Source organism: Papio anubis, chromosome 7, assembly GCF_008728515.1.
Source record: "Papio anubis isolate 15944 chromosome 7, Panubis1.0, whole genome shotgun sequence".
Lineage (NCBI taxonomy): Eukaryota > Metazoa > Chordata > Mammalia > Primates > Cercopithecidae > Papio > Papio anubis.
The window spans coordinates 44,018,595-44,036,739 of record NC_044982.1 but is presented as its reverse complement, the minus strand read 5'-3'; the positions used below and the strand labels follow the sequence as shown (position 1 = coordinate 44,036,739).

At 36.2% G+C, this 18,145-nt stretch overlaps 1 long non-coding RNA gene across 2 annotated transcripts in view; it reads left to right on the top strand.

The window, feature by feature from the left end:
• LOC103886297 overlaps positions 1–16,455 on the top strand; it is a 49,626-nt gene extending 33,171 nt beyond the window's left edge. The window contains exon 3 of one of the 2 annotated variants that reach the window (XR_001904851.3): positions 12,768–16,455. This is a non-coding gene — a long non-coding RNA (uncharacterized LOC103886297). Of the gene's footprint in view, positions 1–434; positions 2,804–12,767 lie in introns of those variants that run through there. The other variant, XR_002523383.2, reaches the window with a different exon arrangement.
• The last annotated feature ends 1,690 nt before the right edge of the window (positions 16,456–18,145 follow it).

Here is an 18,145-nt window from a genome sequence, read left to right as displayed (position 1 = left end):
AAAATTCCTAGTAGAAAACATACGAGAAATGTACATTTTAAGTGCCAAACAGCAAGAGTCTTTTGCTAAGTATCCAAATATGTTGATGTAACCCAACAGAAATTACAAGTGTGTGAAGCCTGTGACATGGTGAAACTGCTTTTTAATACTCCCATGGAAGCTTCATTAGACGTACTCATCAGTTCACTCTGTTGGCTAAAATGAATGGCCAGTTACATCTTGTCTCAAGTTCTGTTTCTGAGGTCATAGCATCAGGAATCCCAGTATTATTGACTATACCAGTTATTTCTATGGCCATTGCAATATCTGAAGCACAACCACACTTTAGGATGATTTTTCTCCAAATACAAAAGTTGTTTGATGTTAAAAACTCCACACCACTTTTGTCTTATGAACTGTAGTACATACATCTGTATATTTCATTTTACCTTCAGTTAATACTAGGACAACAAGCACTGAAGCTCTACCAGGACCTGTAACATAACAGCAATGTGATAACCAAGCTCTTTACAAAACTTGTTACAAGACTTAACTAGTGGTCAACAATCTGATTGGATGGGGGTATACCAACATTAAAAAATCATGGATGCCTTCTTTCTTCACCAGGTTTGTGCTGTAAATTTTTTCACATATTCTTACTATTGCAATAACTCTGTATATCTTAAATTTTTCTATAATTTTAAGATTGCATTGGTCAGATTCTGTGTAATAAAAAAAATCATGGTCTTGTATCTGATTTCTACAGGGTCTGAGCAGTGTATTTGAGCCATGTTAATTGAGTTAACTATATCCATTAGGTTTATGAAAGAATTTTTTAAATTGAATACAGAAATGAAAGGAAACTGAAGTCTTCTTCAACATACTTCACTTGTAATTCTCAGTGCTTCAAGTATGAAGTTGGGAGTAATAGGAAATAAAAAGCATCACCAAACGAGATGCAGCAGTCCTTCAATCTAGTAGTACTGAGCCACTAGAAAGGAATTACACTGAGGTGTGCCCTATCCAGGTAAAACCTTCTGGAAAATGTCCTGTAAATTTCAATTCAAAATTCTGTGTCAAGTTTAACCACAATATGGGGAATCTTGGTGGATTAGTGATGAATTTCAACAATTCAGTTGTCTCCACAGAGGTCAGGCTTGCTTGGTAGTAATTTCTACTGCCCTTGAGAAACTCCATAAATATGACCAAAAATACCACGGGGAAAAAATGTGTTTCCTCACTGAAGATTGTGATCTAATCATACAACTGGTCTGTAGGCAGCAGCAGCACAGGCGGTGAGACCCCAGACTCTGCCATTCAGTGGGTGACTCCAAGGAAAACGTAGTCCCAATCTGGCCCACATTAGAGGGAGCCAATGTGCATGCTGAGGCTCAAAGATTAGTTTTTATTCAAGGGATGAAATCTGGGAGAGAAAGGAATTCCAAAGATGTCAGTGAAGACTAATGTTATGAACTGAACCTACTGAGCCAAGAGAAGGACTTAAGGGATGGAGGTGGATGTTCATGTGTATTTTGTAGGAAGAAGCATAAGGATGTTCGTGGGTTGCACAGGGGGTCTATTAGTTGTCCTTCAGGATTACTGTAATTGCTATGCTTCCAAAGGGTAGACCAGAACCTCTTGGCTGAAAACTCTTCAGAAACTTATGCCTCAGAATAAAACTCCTAATTTTCACCACGTCATACATAGTCTGCTTACCTTTCTATCCTCATTTGCCATGCATCCTCTTCTCCTTCATCTTATTCTCTAGCAATTCAGGTTCCTTGTTACAACTCTAAGGTTCATGTTTTCCTACCTCTGTCCCTTTGTTAAAAAGGGCAGTTGGGGGAGGTTGGTAAGAGTTAAAACCTGGATACTCAGCTCCAAACTTTCCATCAAATCTGGTTTCCTTCTTACTAATTGGAAGATGATTATGATGTACAGCTAGTTTTAGACACCATCCTAAAAGTAATAGACCCACTTCCTTATGCCGTCAGTACAGAAAGATAGATCAGAATCTGCCTTTAACTTTGAAGCTGTCTGCTCCACTTACCAACTCCCAGGAGAGAATGCCAGTCCTCGTGTCACTGCGTGGCCTTTCCATTCAGAGATTATCGAGTTTCTGCTCCAAAGACTGCTTTCAGCAATGCAGAGGCCTTCACTCAATGGAATTCTTATTTTTAGAAATGCTGCATTCTCTAAAAATAGTCCCTGATAGTTCTTATCATCAGAATCTAAAATCCCCTTGGGTAAATGCATACAAGTACACATCTTTACAATTATGGGACCTGACTAGGAAGCTGTAGCACTCACATAAAATTCCAAGGATTGAAGACAAATAAGATGACTTGTATAATATTTTAAAATCTCTGGACAGAAACTGCTATATACAGGTATGACAGAATAATAGTATAAAAAAATACGGCAAACCTAAAATAACTAGCCATCAAAGAAGACACACACACACACACGCACACCAGTTCCCTAACTGTTTTTCAGTCAGGTTGCTAAAGGACAGTTATGAATATTAATATTCAAGGACCTATAATCTGGCTGGATGGTTTCCCAAGCTTTCCCCCGTGTATTTGCCATGGGCTTTTTGTGCATTCCTCTAAGCTCAGTTAAGAAAGGAGAAAAAAATGCTCATTTTCTCTCTGTGTTAGTGTAGAGGAGTTTCCTAAACCAGTAAAATTATCAAGGATTGTAATTACTATCCCTCCCCTGCAATGACCTGTTTTCTTCTTCCTCTTTAATAATATTTTTTCTTTGTTGTGTTGTTGTCTTTGTCTTCTTTTAAGGTAACATTTCTATTCACTGCTACAGCTCAAGGGCCTCTTCACTTTCACCTTACTGCAAGTGACTTTTCTGTTCAATGGCAGTCAATGAAAGTATGAAGGTTTTCAGAAATTCTCCTCCTTCCCCTTTCTTTATATTAACCTCAAAAACATCATACTTACCCTAGTTCTGTGGACCTCTTGCCCAACCCTATTCCAATACTGTAAATTCTCCCTACTCCTGCTGACACTGTCAGTTACATCCAACACAGTGAGTCTTATAGTTCCTGCTAAAATAATGCCACATCAGGAATTCTCTTTTGCCTCTTCCCATTTGTCTCTCAGGAAGATGAACCAACATCACCTGCTATTTGACCATTTCAAAATGGGGCAGATACATTTTAGGAAGCATGGTCACTGTTCATTTTGGCTTAGAAGTCCATACTTTCTATTTTTCCAGGTTGAATGTGGCCACCTCACAATCCTTCCAGACTTGCATCTCTTTTTATCTCTTTATTTCTGAGAACCCATCTGATCTATCTCCTTATTTTCCTCTGGGGAAATGGATAGATAGATATGAAGCTTTGAAGCTACTGAGGGTTGATGATTTTTATTTTCACATATTATAAACTATTATTAGTTATCACCCATCAATCCTTTTGTAACCTTAGCTTTCTTGTTTGTAAAAATCTTCGTAAGTCACTTTTGTATGCCTATTTCTCACTTTCCACAGTTTCAGTTCCGATATACTTGAAATTCAGGACATTCCTATTAGGATCCTACTTGTAAATATTTTTTAAATATATTTCATCACAATCCTCTAAATTTCTAAAGAAAGAAGTGCACTAAAATATATCCTATGTATCATTCATGAGAACTTTCAACCTAGATAGGCCAACATTTATATGTTGTGGAGAACCCCAGTAAGACACTCCACAAGATCATCCCCAAGACATAATCATCAGATTCTCCAAAGTCAAAATGAAAGAAAAAATGTTAAAAGAAGCTAGAGAGAAAGGGCAGGTCACCTAAAATGGGAAGTCCATCAGACTAAAAGCAGACCTCTCAGTGGAAACATTACAAGCCAGAAGAGACGGGGGCAAGTAATCAACATTCTTAAAAACATTCCAACCCAGAATTTCATATCCAACCAAACTAAGCTTCACGAGCAAAAGAAAAATAGAATCCTTTTCAGACAAGCAGATGCTGAGAATATTTGTTACCACCAGACCTGCCTTACATTAGCTCCTGAAAGAGGCACTGAATATGGAAAGGAAAGACCATTACTAGCCACTACAAAAACACTCTGAAGTACACAGACCAGTGACACTATGAAGCAACCACATTAACAAGTCCTCAAAATAACCCTCCAGTATCATGTTGACAGGATCAAATTCACACATATCAAAACTAACCGTAAATGTAAATGGGCTAAATGCCCCATTTAAAAGACACAGAGTGGCAAGCTGGATACAGAACCAAGACCCAATGGTATTCTCTCTTGAAGAGACCCATCTCACATGCAGTGACACACATAGGTTCAAAATAAAGGAATGGAGAAAAATCTACCAAGCAAATGGAAAACAGAAAAAAGCAGAGGTTGCGATCCTACTATCTGACAAAACAGACTTCAAACCAATAAAGATAAAGACAAAGAAGGGCATTACATAATGGTGAAGGGTTCAATTCAACAAGAAGGTATAATTATTTTAAATATATATGCACCCAACACAGAGGCACCCAGATTCCTAAGGCAAGCTCTTAGAGACCTTCAAAGAATCTTAGACTACCACACAATAATAGTGAGAGACTTTAACACCCCACTGGCAATATTAGACATATCATTGAGACAGAAAATTAAAGATATTCAGGACCTGAACTCAGCACTGGATCAAAGGGACCTGATAGATATCTACAGAACTCTCCACCAAAACCAACAGGATATACATTCTTCTCATCACCACATGGCACATACTCTAAAATCAACAACACAATTGGAAGTAAAACACTCTTCAGCAAATGCAAAAGAACTGAAACTGAAAACTGAGAGACTGAGGCAGTCCCTGAAAAAAAAAAAAAAACCTGAAAACTGAGGGACTGAGGCAGTCCTTCAGACCACAGTGCAATCAAATTAAAATGGAAGGCTAAGAAAATTGCTCTGAATCATATAATTTCATGGAAATTGAATAAACTGTTTCTGAATGACTTTTGGATAAATAATGAAATTCAGGTAAAAATCAAGAAGTTCTTTGAAACTAATGAGAACAAAGACACAACATATATGAATCTCTGGAAGCCAGCTAAGGCAGTATTAAGGGGGAAATTTATAGCACTAAATGCCCCCATGAAAATGTTAGAAACAACCTAAAATCACAATAAAAAGAACTCGAGATCCAAGAGCAAAAATAAAATAAAATTAAATTAAAAAAATAAAAAAAAACCCAAAGCTAGCAGAAGACAAGAAATAACCAAAATCAGAGCTGAACTGAAGGAGATAGAGACAATAAAAAACCATTCAAAAGACTCACAAATATAGGAGCTGCTTTTGGTTTTTTGAAAAAAATTAATAAAATAGACTGATAGACTAATAAACAGAATATTAAAATAAACACAAGTGGAAACAAGGAGGATATTACCACTGAACCCATAGGAACGTAAACGACCATCAGAGAATACTATGAATCCTGCTATGCACACAAACTAGAAAATCCAGACAATTAGGATAAATTCCTAAATACTACACCATCCCAAGACTGAACCAGGAAGAAATTGAATCCTGGAACAGACCAATAATGAGCTCTGAAATAGAGGCAGTAATAAATAGTCTGTCAACCAAAAGAAGCCCAGGACCAGACAGATTCACAGCTGAATTCTACCAGATGTACAAAGAAGAGCTCGTATCATTCCTTCTAAAACTATTCCAAAAAAATTGAGGAGGAGGGACTAACTCATTCTGTGAGGCCAGCATCATCTTGATACCAAAACCTGGCAGAGATACAACAAAACAAGAAAACTTCAGGCCAATATCCTTGATGAACATCAATGCAAAAATCTTCAACAAAATACTGATAAACAAATCCAGCAGCACATCAAAAAGCTTATCCACCATGATTAAGTAGGCTTTATCCCTGGGATGCAAAGTTGGTTCCATATACGCAAATCAATAAATATGATGTATCACATAGAAAGAGCTAAAGACAGAAACCACATGATTATCTCAATAGGGGTGGAAAAAGCTTTTGAGAAAATTCAACATCCCTTCCTGTTAAAAACTCTCAATAACTACATATCGAAGGAACACACCTCAAAATAATGAGTCATCTACGACAAACCTACAGCCAACATCATACTAAATGGGCAAAAGCTGGAAGCATTCCACTTTAAAACCAACACAAGACAAGGATGTCTTCTCTCACCACTCCTGTTAACATAGTATTAGAAGTTCTGTCCAGGGCAATCAGGCAAGAGGAAGAAATAAAAGGGATCCAAATAAAAAGAGAAAAAATTAAACTATCCCTGTTTGCAGACAACATGATCCTATATCTAGAAAACCCCATACATAGTTCCAGCCCAAAAGTTTCTTAAGCTGATAAATAACTTTAGCAAAGTCTCAGGATACAAAAATCAATGTGGAAAAATCACTAGCATTTCTATACACTGACAACAGCCAAGTCAGGGTCCAAATCAGGAGCAAACTCCCATTCATAATTGCTACAAAAAAAAAAAAAAAAAAAAAACCTAGGAATACAGCTAACTTGGAAGTGAAAGATCTCTACAAGGAGAACTACAGATCACTGCTCAAAGAAATCAGAGATAACACAAACAAATGGAAAAACATTCCATGCTCATGGATATGAAGAGTTGATATTGTTAAAATGGCCATACTGCTCAAACCAATGTATAGATTTGATGCTATTCCCATTAAACTATCATTGAGACTCTTCATAAAACTAGAAAAAAAAACTATTTGAAAACCAAAAATGAGTCTGAATAGCCAAGGCAGTCCTGAGCAAAAAGAAAAAAGCTGGAGGCATCACACTACCCAACTTCAAACTATACTACAGAGCTACAGTAACCAAAATAGTATGGTACAATAACAGACACACAAACCAATGGAATAGAATAAAGAACCCAGAAATATGGCCACACACCTAACAACTATCTGATCTGCAAAAACAAGCAATGGGGAAAGCATTCCCTATTCGATTAATGGTGTGGAGATAACTGACTAACCATATGCAGAAGATTGACACTGGACTCCTTCCTTACACCATATACAAAAATCAACTCAAGATAGATTAAGGACTTAACTGTAAAACCTAAAACTGTAAAAACCCTGAAAGACAACTTAGACAATACCATTCAGGACATAGGCAAAGATTTCATGAAGAAGACGCCAAAAGCAATTGCAACAAAAGCAAAAATTGATAATGCGACCTAATTAAACTTAAGAGCTTCTACACACCAAGGGAAAGTATCAACAGACAACCTACAAAATGTGAGAAAATTTTTGCAAACTATGCATCTGACAAAAGTCTAATATCCAGTTTCTATAAAGAACTGAAATTAATTTAGGAGAGAAAAACCAAAAACCCATTTAAAAGACATGAACAGACACTTTCCAGAAGACGACATACATGAGGCCAACCATCATATGAAAAAAAGCTCAACACCACTGATTATTAGAAAAATGCAAATCAAAATGAGATACTATCTCACACCAATCAGAATGGCTACTACAAAAAATAATGGATATAGGCAAGGTAGTTGAGAAAAAGGAGCACTTATACACTATTGGTGGGGATGTACATTAGTTCAACCATTGTGGAAGTGTGGCAATTCCTCCAAGATCTAAAGACAGAAATATCATTCAACTGAGCAATCTCATTACTGGATATATACCCAAAGGAATATAAATCATTCTATCATAAAGACACATGCACACATGTTCATTGCAGTACTATTCACAACAGCAAAGACATGGAATCAACCTATATGCCCATCAATGATAGACTGGATAAAGAAAATGTGGTACATATACACAATAGAATATTATGCAGCCATAAAAAAGAATGAGATCATGTCCTTTGCAGGGACATGGATGGAGCTGGAGCCTTTTATCTGTAGTAAACTAATGCAGAAACAGAAAACCAAATACCACGAAAAACCAAATACCACGTGTTCTCGTTTATTAGTGAGAGCTAAATGATGAGAACACATGGACACATGGAGAAGAATAACACACACTTAGACTTATCAGAGGATGGAGGGTGGAAGGAGGGAGAAGATCAGAAAAAATAACTAATGGGTACTAGGCTTAATAGCTGGGTGATGAAATAATCTGTACAACAAACCCCCATGATGCAAGTTTACCTATGTAACAAACCTATACATGCACCTCTGAACTTAAAAGTTATTTAAAAATGGCCAAAATGCAGAACATTGAAAATACCAAATTCTGGTGACAATGTGGAACAACAGGAACTCTTATCCACCACTTGTGGGAATACAAAATAGTACAGCCACAATGAAAGACAGTTTGAGAGTTCCTACAAAACTAAACATAACTAAACATCTTTTCACATGATTCAGCAATAGTGTTCCTTGGTATTTACCCAAAAAAGTTGAAAATTTTAGTCAACTAATCACAAAGAAAGCTATAAGCTATAAGCAGCTTTATTCATAATTGCCAAAACTTGGAAACAACCAAGAAGTCTTTTAATAGGTGAATGAATAAGCTGTGATACATCCAAACAATGGAATATTATTTATTGCTAAAAAAATGAACTATCAAACCATAGAAAGACATGGAGGAATATTAAATGTATCGTACTAAGTAAAAGCCACCTGAAAAGGCAACATGCTTTATTATTCCAACCATATGATATTCTGGAAAAGGCAAAACCATTGAGACAGTAGAAAAATCAATGGTTGCCAGGGGCTATAGAGTAAGAAGGGATGAATAGGCAGAACATAGAGGACTTTTAGGACAGTTAAACTACTCTGTATGATACTGTAATGGTGGATACATAACATTACACATTTGTCCAAATCCACAGAATGTGTAATGCCAAGAGTGAACCCTCGTGTAAACTAGGGACTTTGGGTGATAATGATGTGTCAATGTAGGTCCATTGACTGTAATGAATGCACCACTTTGCCAGGGGGAGGGAATAGTATGATGATAATAAAGGAAGTTATACACTGGGGAAGAGGGGTGGCCAGAGAGTACATGGGAAGTCTCTGTACCTTTTAATTTTTCTGTGAACCAAAAACTACTCAAAAAAATAAAATATACTTAAAAATACATATATACATATCTCCCATGGTTTGCATATTTATACCAAGGTGCCAATAAAGATTTATAACTTTTAGATTAAAACAGAGAAGGGAAAGCCCACAGTATTTCTAGTTGGCAATTTGTGAAAAATAAAAAATATTGGATAATTACCATGTCTAATTTAAGATAGGCATAACAAAATTGATATTCTCTTAATTAAATGTGCTGTTATTACTTTTGCATTTTAGTGAGCAACAAATAAAAGTATTTGATTTCTTCATTACCATTATTTGATTTCTTTATGACTATTCTGGTTGTTTACTGCTGTGTAACAAATCACTCCTAGACCTAGTGGTTTAAAACATCAACAATCATGTTACTATCTCATAATTTCAGGGATAAGAAATTTCAAAGAGACTAAACTGGGTAGCTCTGGCTCATGGTGTCTCATGAAGCTGCTGTCAGACAATGGTTGGAGCTGGAACAGGAGCCAGTTGGAACTTCTAGGGGCTGGCCAAGCCTCTTTCCTCTCATCTACATTTTGTCTGTTCTGCTCAGTTAGTCCCTGTTTCTGACCATTGTCTGTTAAAATACAAGCTATTTAAGATCAATTATACTAAATGATATGACCTTTGAGTGAACAACACTGACCTTCTGCTCTGAAGAGTTTTCCTACTGCTCAAGTGACTTCTTTGCCCCCACATGAAGGACCTGAAATTGAAGACATTTCATTATATCACTCAGCTCAAATATCTCAATGGAGTCACACGTTCATTATCATAGTTAACAGGGGGAAATTGTGGCTGCTTAATATTAACAGGCTATAAGTACAATCTTGAGAACTATGAAATATTCCATGATCTTGGTCTTATTTCTGCTTGAGGAAATACATATCAACATGCAAATACAAACATTTACAACCACACTAGGTCATCAAGACAAAATTTTGGGTTTTTTTCCTAATCAGTCTTATTTAAAAAGCTGACCAGAGTTTCAGGTTATATTATACATATACATGTATATATGTTTTTATACATATACATATATGTATATATGTATACACACACACAAAAGTCCTAAGTAGTTGAAGTACCACTTAGTCCTTAAGAACAGTCTTTAAATAATATGCCATTACATAAAACTCTTGGGTTATATGTACATTGCAACTTAATTTCATGACCCATCGTCCATCACAAACATCTCTTACATAACAGCATACACATTACAGAGTATACATTTAAAATGAAGATTCTTGCCTTGACTTTACTAACACACAATTCTTTTCCCAGTTAATAACCTAATGCAGTTGATCAGAAGCAGATCTGCCTATGCATTTAATTTAAGGGATAACTAAAGTCTTCTATGACCCTGACTTTTTCTCTCACTCTCTAAGTAGTTAGAATTGGAGGAACTGGCATTTTGAATAATCTTTATCTCTTAAAAGTTATCTGAGTCCAAAATACTCTTGATTCATACTCAAATTCTTCAGCTCATATGGTCTACAATGTTGTGTGGTTTGGCCTCTGATCTCAGTATTATCAAACAGAAGACACTAATCAATCTTAATAGTTGTAATTACATAAAAAATACATTGCTATTACCAGCTTCTCTTAACCTTCTGCCTATTTTGTTAATCACAGCACCAGTTTATTCATTTGTCTATAGTCTCTGTCCAAACACCAGGTACACTAGACCAGGTACACTTGGGTTACACCCAAGGTACACTAAAACAAATTTTTAAGAAAAAGAAAAGAAAAATGGTGAAGTTTCTGTCTGGGAATGGAGAAGAAAACTTGTCAGAAGGCAGGTAAGATCAATATGATCAGCCCATGATCTGATTGAGTCATTATTCATTTCACCAGCAAGCATTACTCAGTATAAATCACATCCCATGTGAAAAGCGCCTTCTATATGTGCCCATCATGTTTTTTAAGCAAGTGCAAAGATGTTATTTCCTCCATTCAGGATAGGTGAGAGATGAGACAAGCTTTGGATCTTGATTGTCTTTCAGGAAGTCCTGAAAGAAGAACTCAGAAAGAATCGCTGTCTTTTAATGTCATCAAAACTTGAATGTAATTAGGTCACAGAGCAAAATTTGACTTCAAAAGAAAAAAATAGCCTTCTCTCAACTGAATAATCTTTTGTATTTCTAAATATCATCAGAGTTTTCCATTATCTTTCTTAATAATCTGCAATATTATTTATTTATGTCAAGGAAATTACTCAGGGCACTTGTTTAGAAGTCTTATAGTATACTTGAGCCTTTAAGAGCTTCAATTAAAGTGGTAATTATATTTATTCCTAGATAAAGCCAAGCTCCCTAACTATGCCAATTTGTATATAAAAATGTATATACATATGTCTGTTCACAGACACATATTTTTATCTGTATGTTTCCAATCCTTAAAAAATTTCAATATGAAATTTGTTTATTGATCCTCACAAAGGAATTGAGAAGAATAAAAAGCAATTGTATACCCTTACCCTAGAAATTAAGGCCTATCTACATTTACCTAACTAGGTAATATACAAATCAAGGTTATATCATAGAAGCAGAACTGCTACAAATTATAGAGAATGTGCAGTTTAGTATAGTGTTTCCACTGTATGTGATTTTGGGAGCTACTGAAGCGTCTACACAAGCTGTTGTTTCTGTTGTCTACTTTGATTCTGTCTGGTCAGCCGGATTGGCAGTCAGGAAGGAAAACTGGATATAGGTGAGAGCAAGGACCTTCTTGAACCTGCAAAGATGGACCAAGACACATAGGTCAACTGAAACCTATAAGGACAAACTGGAACTTGTATCTGTCTCTGAACATATTCAGCCTCAATACTATGGATCTTCAGAAGTCAGTGCCTTTGACATGTGGTTGCATATACACTTGCACATGAGCCAGATTGGTGCCCTGCACAAGACTTCAGAGTTGCTTCATTTCTGTCTTTCAAATATTGTACAAAGAATCTTCCATGGACTACGCAAAACCAGATTTATGCAAGAAAGTATGATCTAGAGAACATACTTAAGCTTAAGTTGGCCTAGTACAGAGCCACCACAGAGAGATATATAGTAGAATCCAAGTCTCCTGAGTCTTTTCTCATTTCATCTGCCAAGGTTAATGTCCAACAATGGATTGACATACAGTATTGGCCACAGAAGTAGCAGAACCCAACAGGCAGACCACAAGAAATAAAATAATTGAATTCAGTTGGGATGGGATAACTTCTATAGTGATATGACAAGGTCAACCACCCTTGCTCAACAAGTAGGAAGAAAGAATCTTGTATTTCGGTTTATGCACCAGGCATATTTCAGTAGAATATTAATCCTTGCTTTGACCCTCACTGCCTTTCATTGTTTATTCCATTAGTTCAATAAACTGCTCTCTTTAGGCAGTTCTTAGAAAGTAAATTACAAAAATAGTTGTGAAGAGTAATTATCTAAATGTTATCATTTGCTTGCCTCAGAGAAATTAATTATATCCTGTATTGAGCTATTGGATGCCTGACCATATGGAAAACCAGTGTGTGGCCAGGGAATAAGATACTATTAAATATGCCTTACTCCCTTTGATCTCCTACATTTAAGATTTGTCTACCTAATTAGCAAGACAAAAGAGAACAAATCTAAGTTATTAGGAAACAGTGCATTATAAAGTGTTCTCATTTCTCCAAATTCTTATTTTGCTCATTTCTGATTTACCATTTTTCCTAAATTTTCTCCATTTCCTAATTTTCAGGGACCTGGGCCTTAGGAACCATGGCCAGGCCTAAATGTTGTGCATGACATTGCTGCCTGTTTGCACGATGTGGAGCCTGGAGGAGCTACACAGCACGGCATGTCCTGGAGAAAAAGGAAAACAGGGTCAAGTAGTTCTTTTACATGATTCCAAGGGGCTAGAGAGAAAGTGAAAATTCAGGTTTACAGAAATAAGGTAAAAACAGGAGAGTGAGAGCAGATGAAGAGATGAGGATAATGGCAGAAGTGAAATGCATGTCTCAAAATCTTTCAAGCGAGCTTCATTTTCGGGTGTGGACAAGGAAAGCCCTGTGCCATGAACTTCTAGAAGAACTATGTAGGCTCATTAGGAAAAAATTAGACTCAAGCCCTGGAGAGACCTAGGACTACAACAAATGCACATGATGGCAGTTATTACACTGAGCCTGAGGTTTAAAGTAGACAAAGAATCAGAGACAAATCTTGTAGGGAATGTAAAAGCAGAGTTCAAGCCTTGGAGCTTCCTCCAGTGAACACTGAAGCTTTTAGTCCTGTCCCCTATGTGCTCACTGTAACCGCACATTGGCCACTCTTCCCTACTGCTATAATGCTAACATTGAGTTGTTAAAAGTGTACAGTACTTGATCGGTACCAAAGTGTGATAGTTTTAGTATTTTTTCCACCATGTCTAGTGCTACATAATAAGCAAACAACTCAGGAAGACTATTATGCAGGAGACATTTTCCTGTTTAGTCATCACAGCGCCCAGGTTTACTTGTGGACTAGCAGTGGAGCAGCTGATGTGAATGAGGGATGCTCAGCACCTGAGCTTGGAGCTGGAGCAATATTTGCTTTGAGAATAGTGGCTGCTACTCCCCACCCAAAGCCCCAGAACAGACGCATATTTTTCCTCTTTGATCAGCTTTTTTCCCCTCTCTGCACAAACAAGGACAGGTATGGAAAACGGAGAGAAAAAGTTAAATTTACCCTGAAGTCACCCAAACAGATTGTGAGGATTTCATCTCATTCACTGCTAGAATTCACATATTGCTGAACTGGCAGGTGGACTGACCAAGGTCCATTTGCAAGGAGATTGAAAACTTAAGGAAACTCATCCCAAGAGAGAAAGATAAGCTGACGCAGGTTTGATTTTTTAATTGCTGGAGAGGGCAGTGATAGGTTCAGTGTGATGGATAGTATTTGAATTTTCTCTGTTTCCTTTATAGCCTTTTGCCTACTTTGTAGGGAAAGAGAAGGGCATAATTAAACATTGAAAGGGCTGTTTCAATAAATTCCATAATGGTTTAGGACCCCTTTATCTCCACTGAGACACAGAAAGGCTTGAAAGGCTGACATCTGTTTTTGTCACAGATACCCTTGAAAATGTAGCATCACGTATTCTTCAGTTTTTCAGTGACAGTACCAGGCAGAAGGTGGCACCCACAAGAGTCATGGCAAGTCTGCTAGAAACAGACTTATTTGTGAATACCTGGAAATTCTCCCTGGGGATACCCCAAAACACTTAATTTCGAGAAGGGCCTCAAATATTGAAATATTTTGAAATATTTGAAACATTTAAAATATTTTCCAAGGTCCTGGGCATCTTGCATCAGAAAGTATGAGCAAGACCCAGTTAAATTTGAGTTGTTGCATGACCATTTACCTACCCAGATATTAATGAGGTTTGGAGAATTTGGGTTCATAAAAATAATTGGGAACCTTATTAGTTTTCTATGGGCTGCCATAACAATTACTATGGAAAAACTGGGTGACTTAGAATAAACTAATTTTATTATTTTACCTTTTTGGAGGCTAGAAGTTCAAAATCAAGGTATCAGCAGGGTTGGTTCCTTCTAGAGGCTCTGAGGGAGAATCTGATGGAGGCATCTTCTCTAGTTTCTGCTGGGTGCTCTAGTCTTTGCCTACATCTTCACATGACATTTTCCTCTGTCCTCTTCTATTATAAGGACACCAGTCATTGGATTAAGGGCCCACCCTAAGTCAATATGACCTCATGCTAACTAATTACATCTGCAAAAACCCTATTTCCAAGTAAGTTCACATTCTGATGTTCCAGTGACCATGAATTTTGAGAGGACACTAGATAACTCAATATAGGAACAGATCTATTAGGTTTTTCTTGTAATTACTTTTTTAAAAGCCTCTCTATTTTTTCATAAATGAAAAGATAACACTTGCTGTATTGTTGACATATGCAAAGCAATGTTGAATTTGGAGTCCGTTATCTATGTATTATGGATAATTATTTTGTACATAATGGACAAGATATGTTGTACATTATGGACAAAGTATCTTGTAAGATTCAATGACTTTTATCTTAAAGTTTGTCAGAATGTTTATACTTTTTAAATTTCTGACTTGAACAGCAACCCTGAATCATCCAAGGGAATAAATGTCTGTTTCAAGTCACAGTTGAAACAAAACCAGCATAAGTCCTCTTCATAATTCATCTATAAAATGGATTATAGGAAATTCTACTTTTGATTAATTATTCCAAATGGCATTCTGCTGGGTGTCCATTAAGAATTCTAGAATTTAATTTATGTAGCATTCCATTCTTATGCTTAATTTAGGATGGCTCCTGATAAATCAATTTATTAAAAAATAAAAAATTAAAGTCATATCAGACTTCAGAAGAAGGGTCTAGAGAAGCTGCCCCAATCAACAATTTGAAAGAATGTGGCTAGAACAGTCAACCATGACAAGACCAGATAAAAGATAAAAGAGAGTCTGAGATTCACTTTCAGTTGGCATAGTTTTACTTTTAACCAATATAGGATGAAAAGGAGAAATCTGTATACAAGTAATTTATACTTCTGGTACTTAAAACCATCTTGTAATCTCTAGCTCTAAAGGAAATGGCAAGAGCCCAAAGCCATCATTGCTAGCATTCCCATTTGAAGTATGAATAACCTGTTCCATTTTCATCTCCTTGAGCTACTTTGCATTATTCACATCTTTGCTTCATACTACTTTCTATCAATTTCCTTTTGCATAATTTATCAGGGACTAAAATTACCTGGGTTTGTTATTGGCAAATGAGATGCTGCTAGTTTTGTGTAACTATGTCTTAAATTTTTTTTCTCTAGCACAGCTTATAATTCTCCAGTTAACCTAAAAACCATATGATGAAGGAAAAAGCCTTTAAATAAATGAGAACTGATGAGGTAATTTGGGATACCATAAACACACGTTTTTGCTTTTTCAAACATAGTCACCACTTTTATTTTATAGTTATTTCTAAAGGTTTCACCTCTCTTAATTGACTGAAATCTTTGAGGCCAACAGTTGAGGCTTATTTAAATTTGGGGTCAGGTTTTGGCATTGTGCATAACATAGAATAGCAGCATTCAAGGAGCGTTTGTTGACTCGATTGGGAAGTCATGTTAAGACCATACACTATTTTCACAGACAGGATGTCTTCTTTTTGCCCCCCATAAAGGAAGCTTGGGTTATTTTCTAGGCTTCTTCAGGGGAACAATAGCTCTGAGGAAGCTTTTTTTCTTGTTTTCCTGAGGTCCTCTTTGGTAGTGAACCACTCCCATTAGGTAGGCCTGCCCTTTAAGAGCTCAGAAATCTGTTCTACAATGTCAAAGAAAGCTGATAAAGTCAATAGAGTGTTTTTAATCCATCATTCTAATTCTACTTGGAGCTTTGAAGTGATTGTAAATAAAGTTAATCTTATTTCATTTCTACTGTACTTAGCTTGTATCATTGCCATAGTTATTGTACATTTAAGTGCATTATAACTAAAAAAGTCTAGGTGCTTACAATTATTTAAACAATTACCAGTTGACTATTGTATCACAAGTTTAAATATAAATGGATAGGAATATGAATTTGCTACACAAGAAACAAAACTTTATGCTGGTAATTTCCTCTAGCAGCTACTTTTATGCCTGAAACCTGGAATAGACAATTTTGTAGCATTCAAAACAAAATATCTAAGAGGAAGAACTCCTATAAAGTGTTTTTCTATTACTGACAAGAAAAACCACTGCCTTTATTCATGCTGAAAACCAAAGTCACCAGAGGGAGAAGTTGATGCTCCTGGCAGGTGAAGGGAATGTCAGTTTTAGAACTTAGTGAAGCCTGTTTTTCATGTCTTTCTTTCACAGCCTCCAGCACTTTCTAAAGCAAAGTCTTAGGGCCAGACCGCAGTTTTGATATGAAATCAGTTCCTCTAGTTTAGATCCCTCTGAGAAAGGATGCTCTATCATAAGTTTATTTTTGTATATTAAAAATATTGTATTTGAGAATGCTCTAGAATTTACAACATTCCTGAAGGTCCTAGAGATAATGGCATTTAAAGCCCATTGTACATTGCTGCTGAAGTACACATTCAAATAAACTTCATATATTACAAAATTGCTTCTCTCAAAGGTAAAATCATAGCTATACATACAATCTAATATTTTATTATTCATGATCTAGCAGGTGATTGTGGTTCAGCATGCTAACCAAAATGTAACAATTATAAGAGGGTATAGCAGTTTCCATTATAATTATTAGCAGTATTATAATGTTAGCAATGTTATAATAGTTCAAATTACGCTTATATTTGTAAAAACAGCATACCTCATGAGAACATGGAATTAACTCCAACTGCCATGGTTAATGGGAATATGATGGAAAGTTGAACTTCAATATCATCTAATGCAGTATTATTACCACTAATGAAATCTAGTTCTATGCAGGAACAAATAAATGCAAAACAAGACAAACAGGAAAACCTCAGAGACAGGCCATACTTCTCTTTAACTTGCTAGTAGCACATCTAGAAGGCAAATTTTGCCAATAGGTTAGAGGATAAGATGGTGTTCCATGTACCACAATTTCATAGTTATTATGTATAAAAATTCAGTTTTTGACTTGAACTAGAGGGAAATGTATATAACTGTAACGACTAATGTAAGTCCAACGACTAATACGACTAATAGACCATCCTTGAAATATTTACCACAGCTTTTATAATATGATATTTACTCTTAACTGACAGCATGACAATGAATATTCGCACTGATGTCCTAAAGTACTGACAAAATCTGCTGAATTATATGTAAGGGAGAGGTCAAGGTGCTGTTTATCATAACAAATGATAATTAGAAACAGATTCTTTAAAAACGCTACGGAACCCCAGAACGAAAATGCTCTTTGGGAAGTTACCTAGCCCATCGCAAAGCATGAGGTAGCATCATAGCGAAGTATCTATCCTACTTTAGAAAGTGAATAGTCCAATAATGTCTTCATTATTCCAGTGAAACATTTAACAGCCTTTTGATCTAGGAAATTATTTCACCTAATCAAGAAACTGTAAAATACAAAAAAACTAGCCAGGCGAGGTGGCGGGCGCCTGTAGTCCCAGCTACTCGGGAGGCT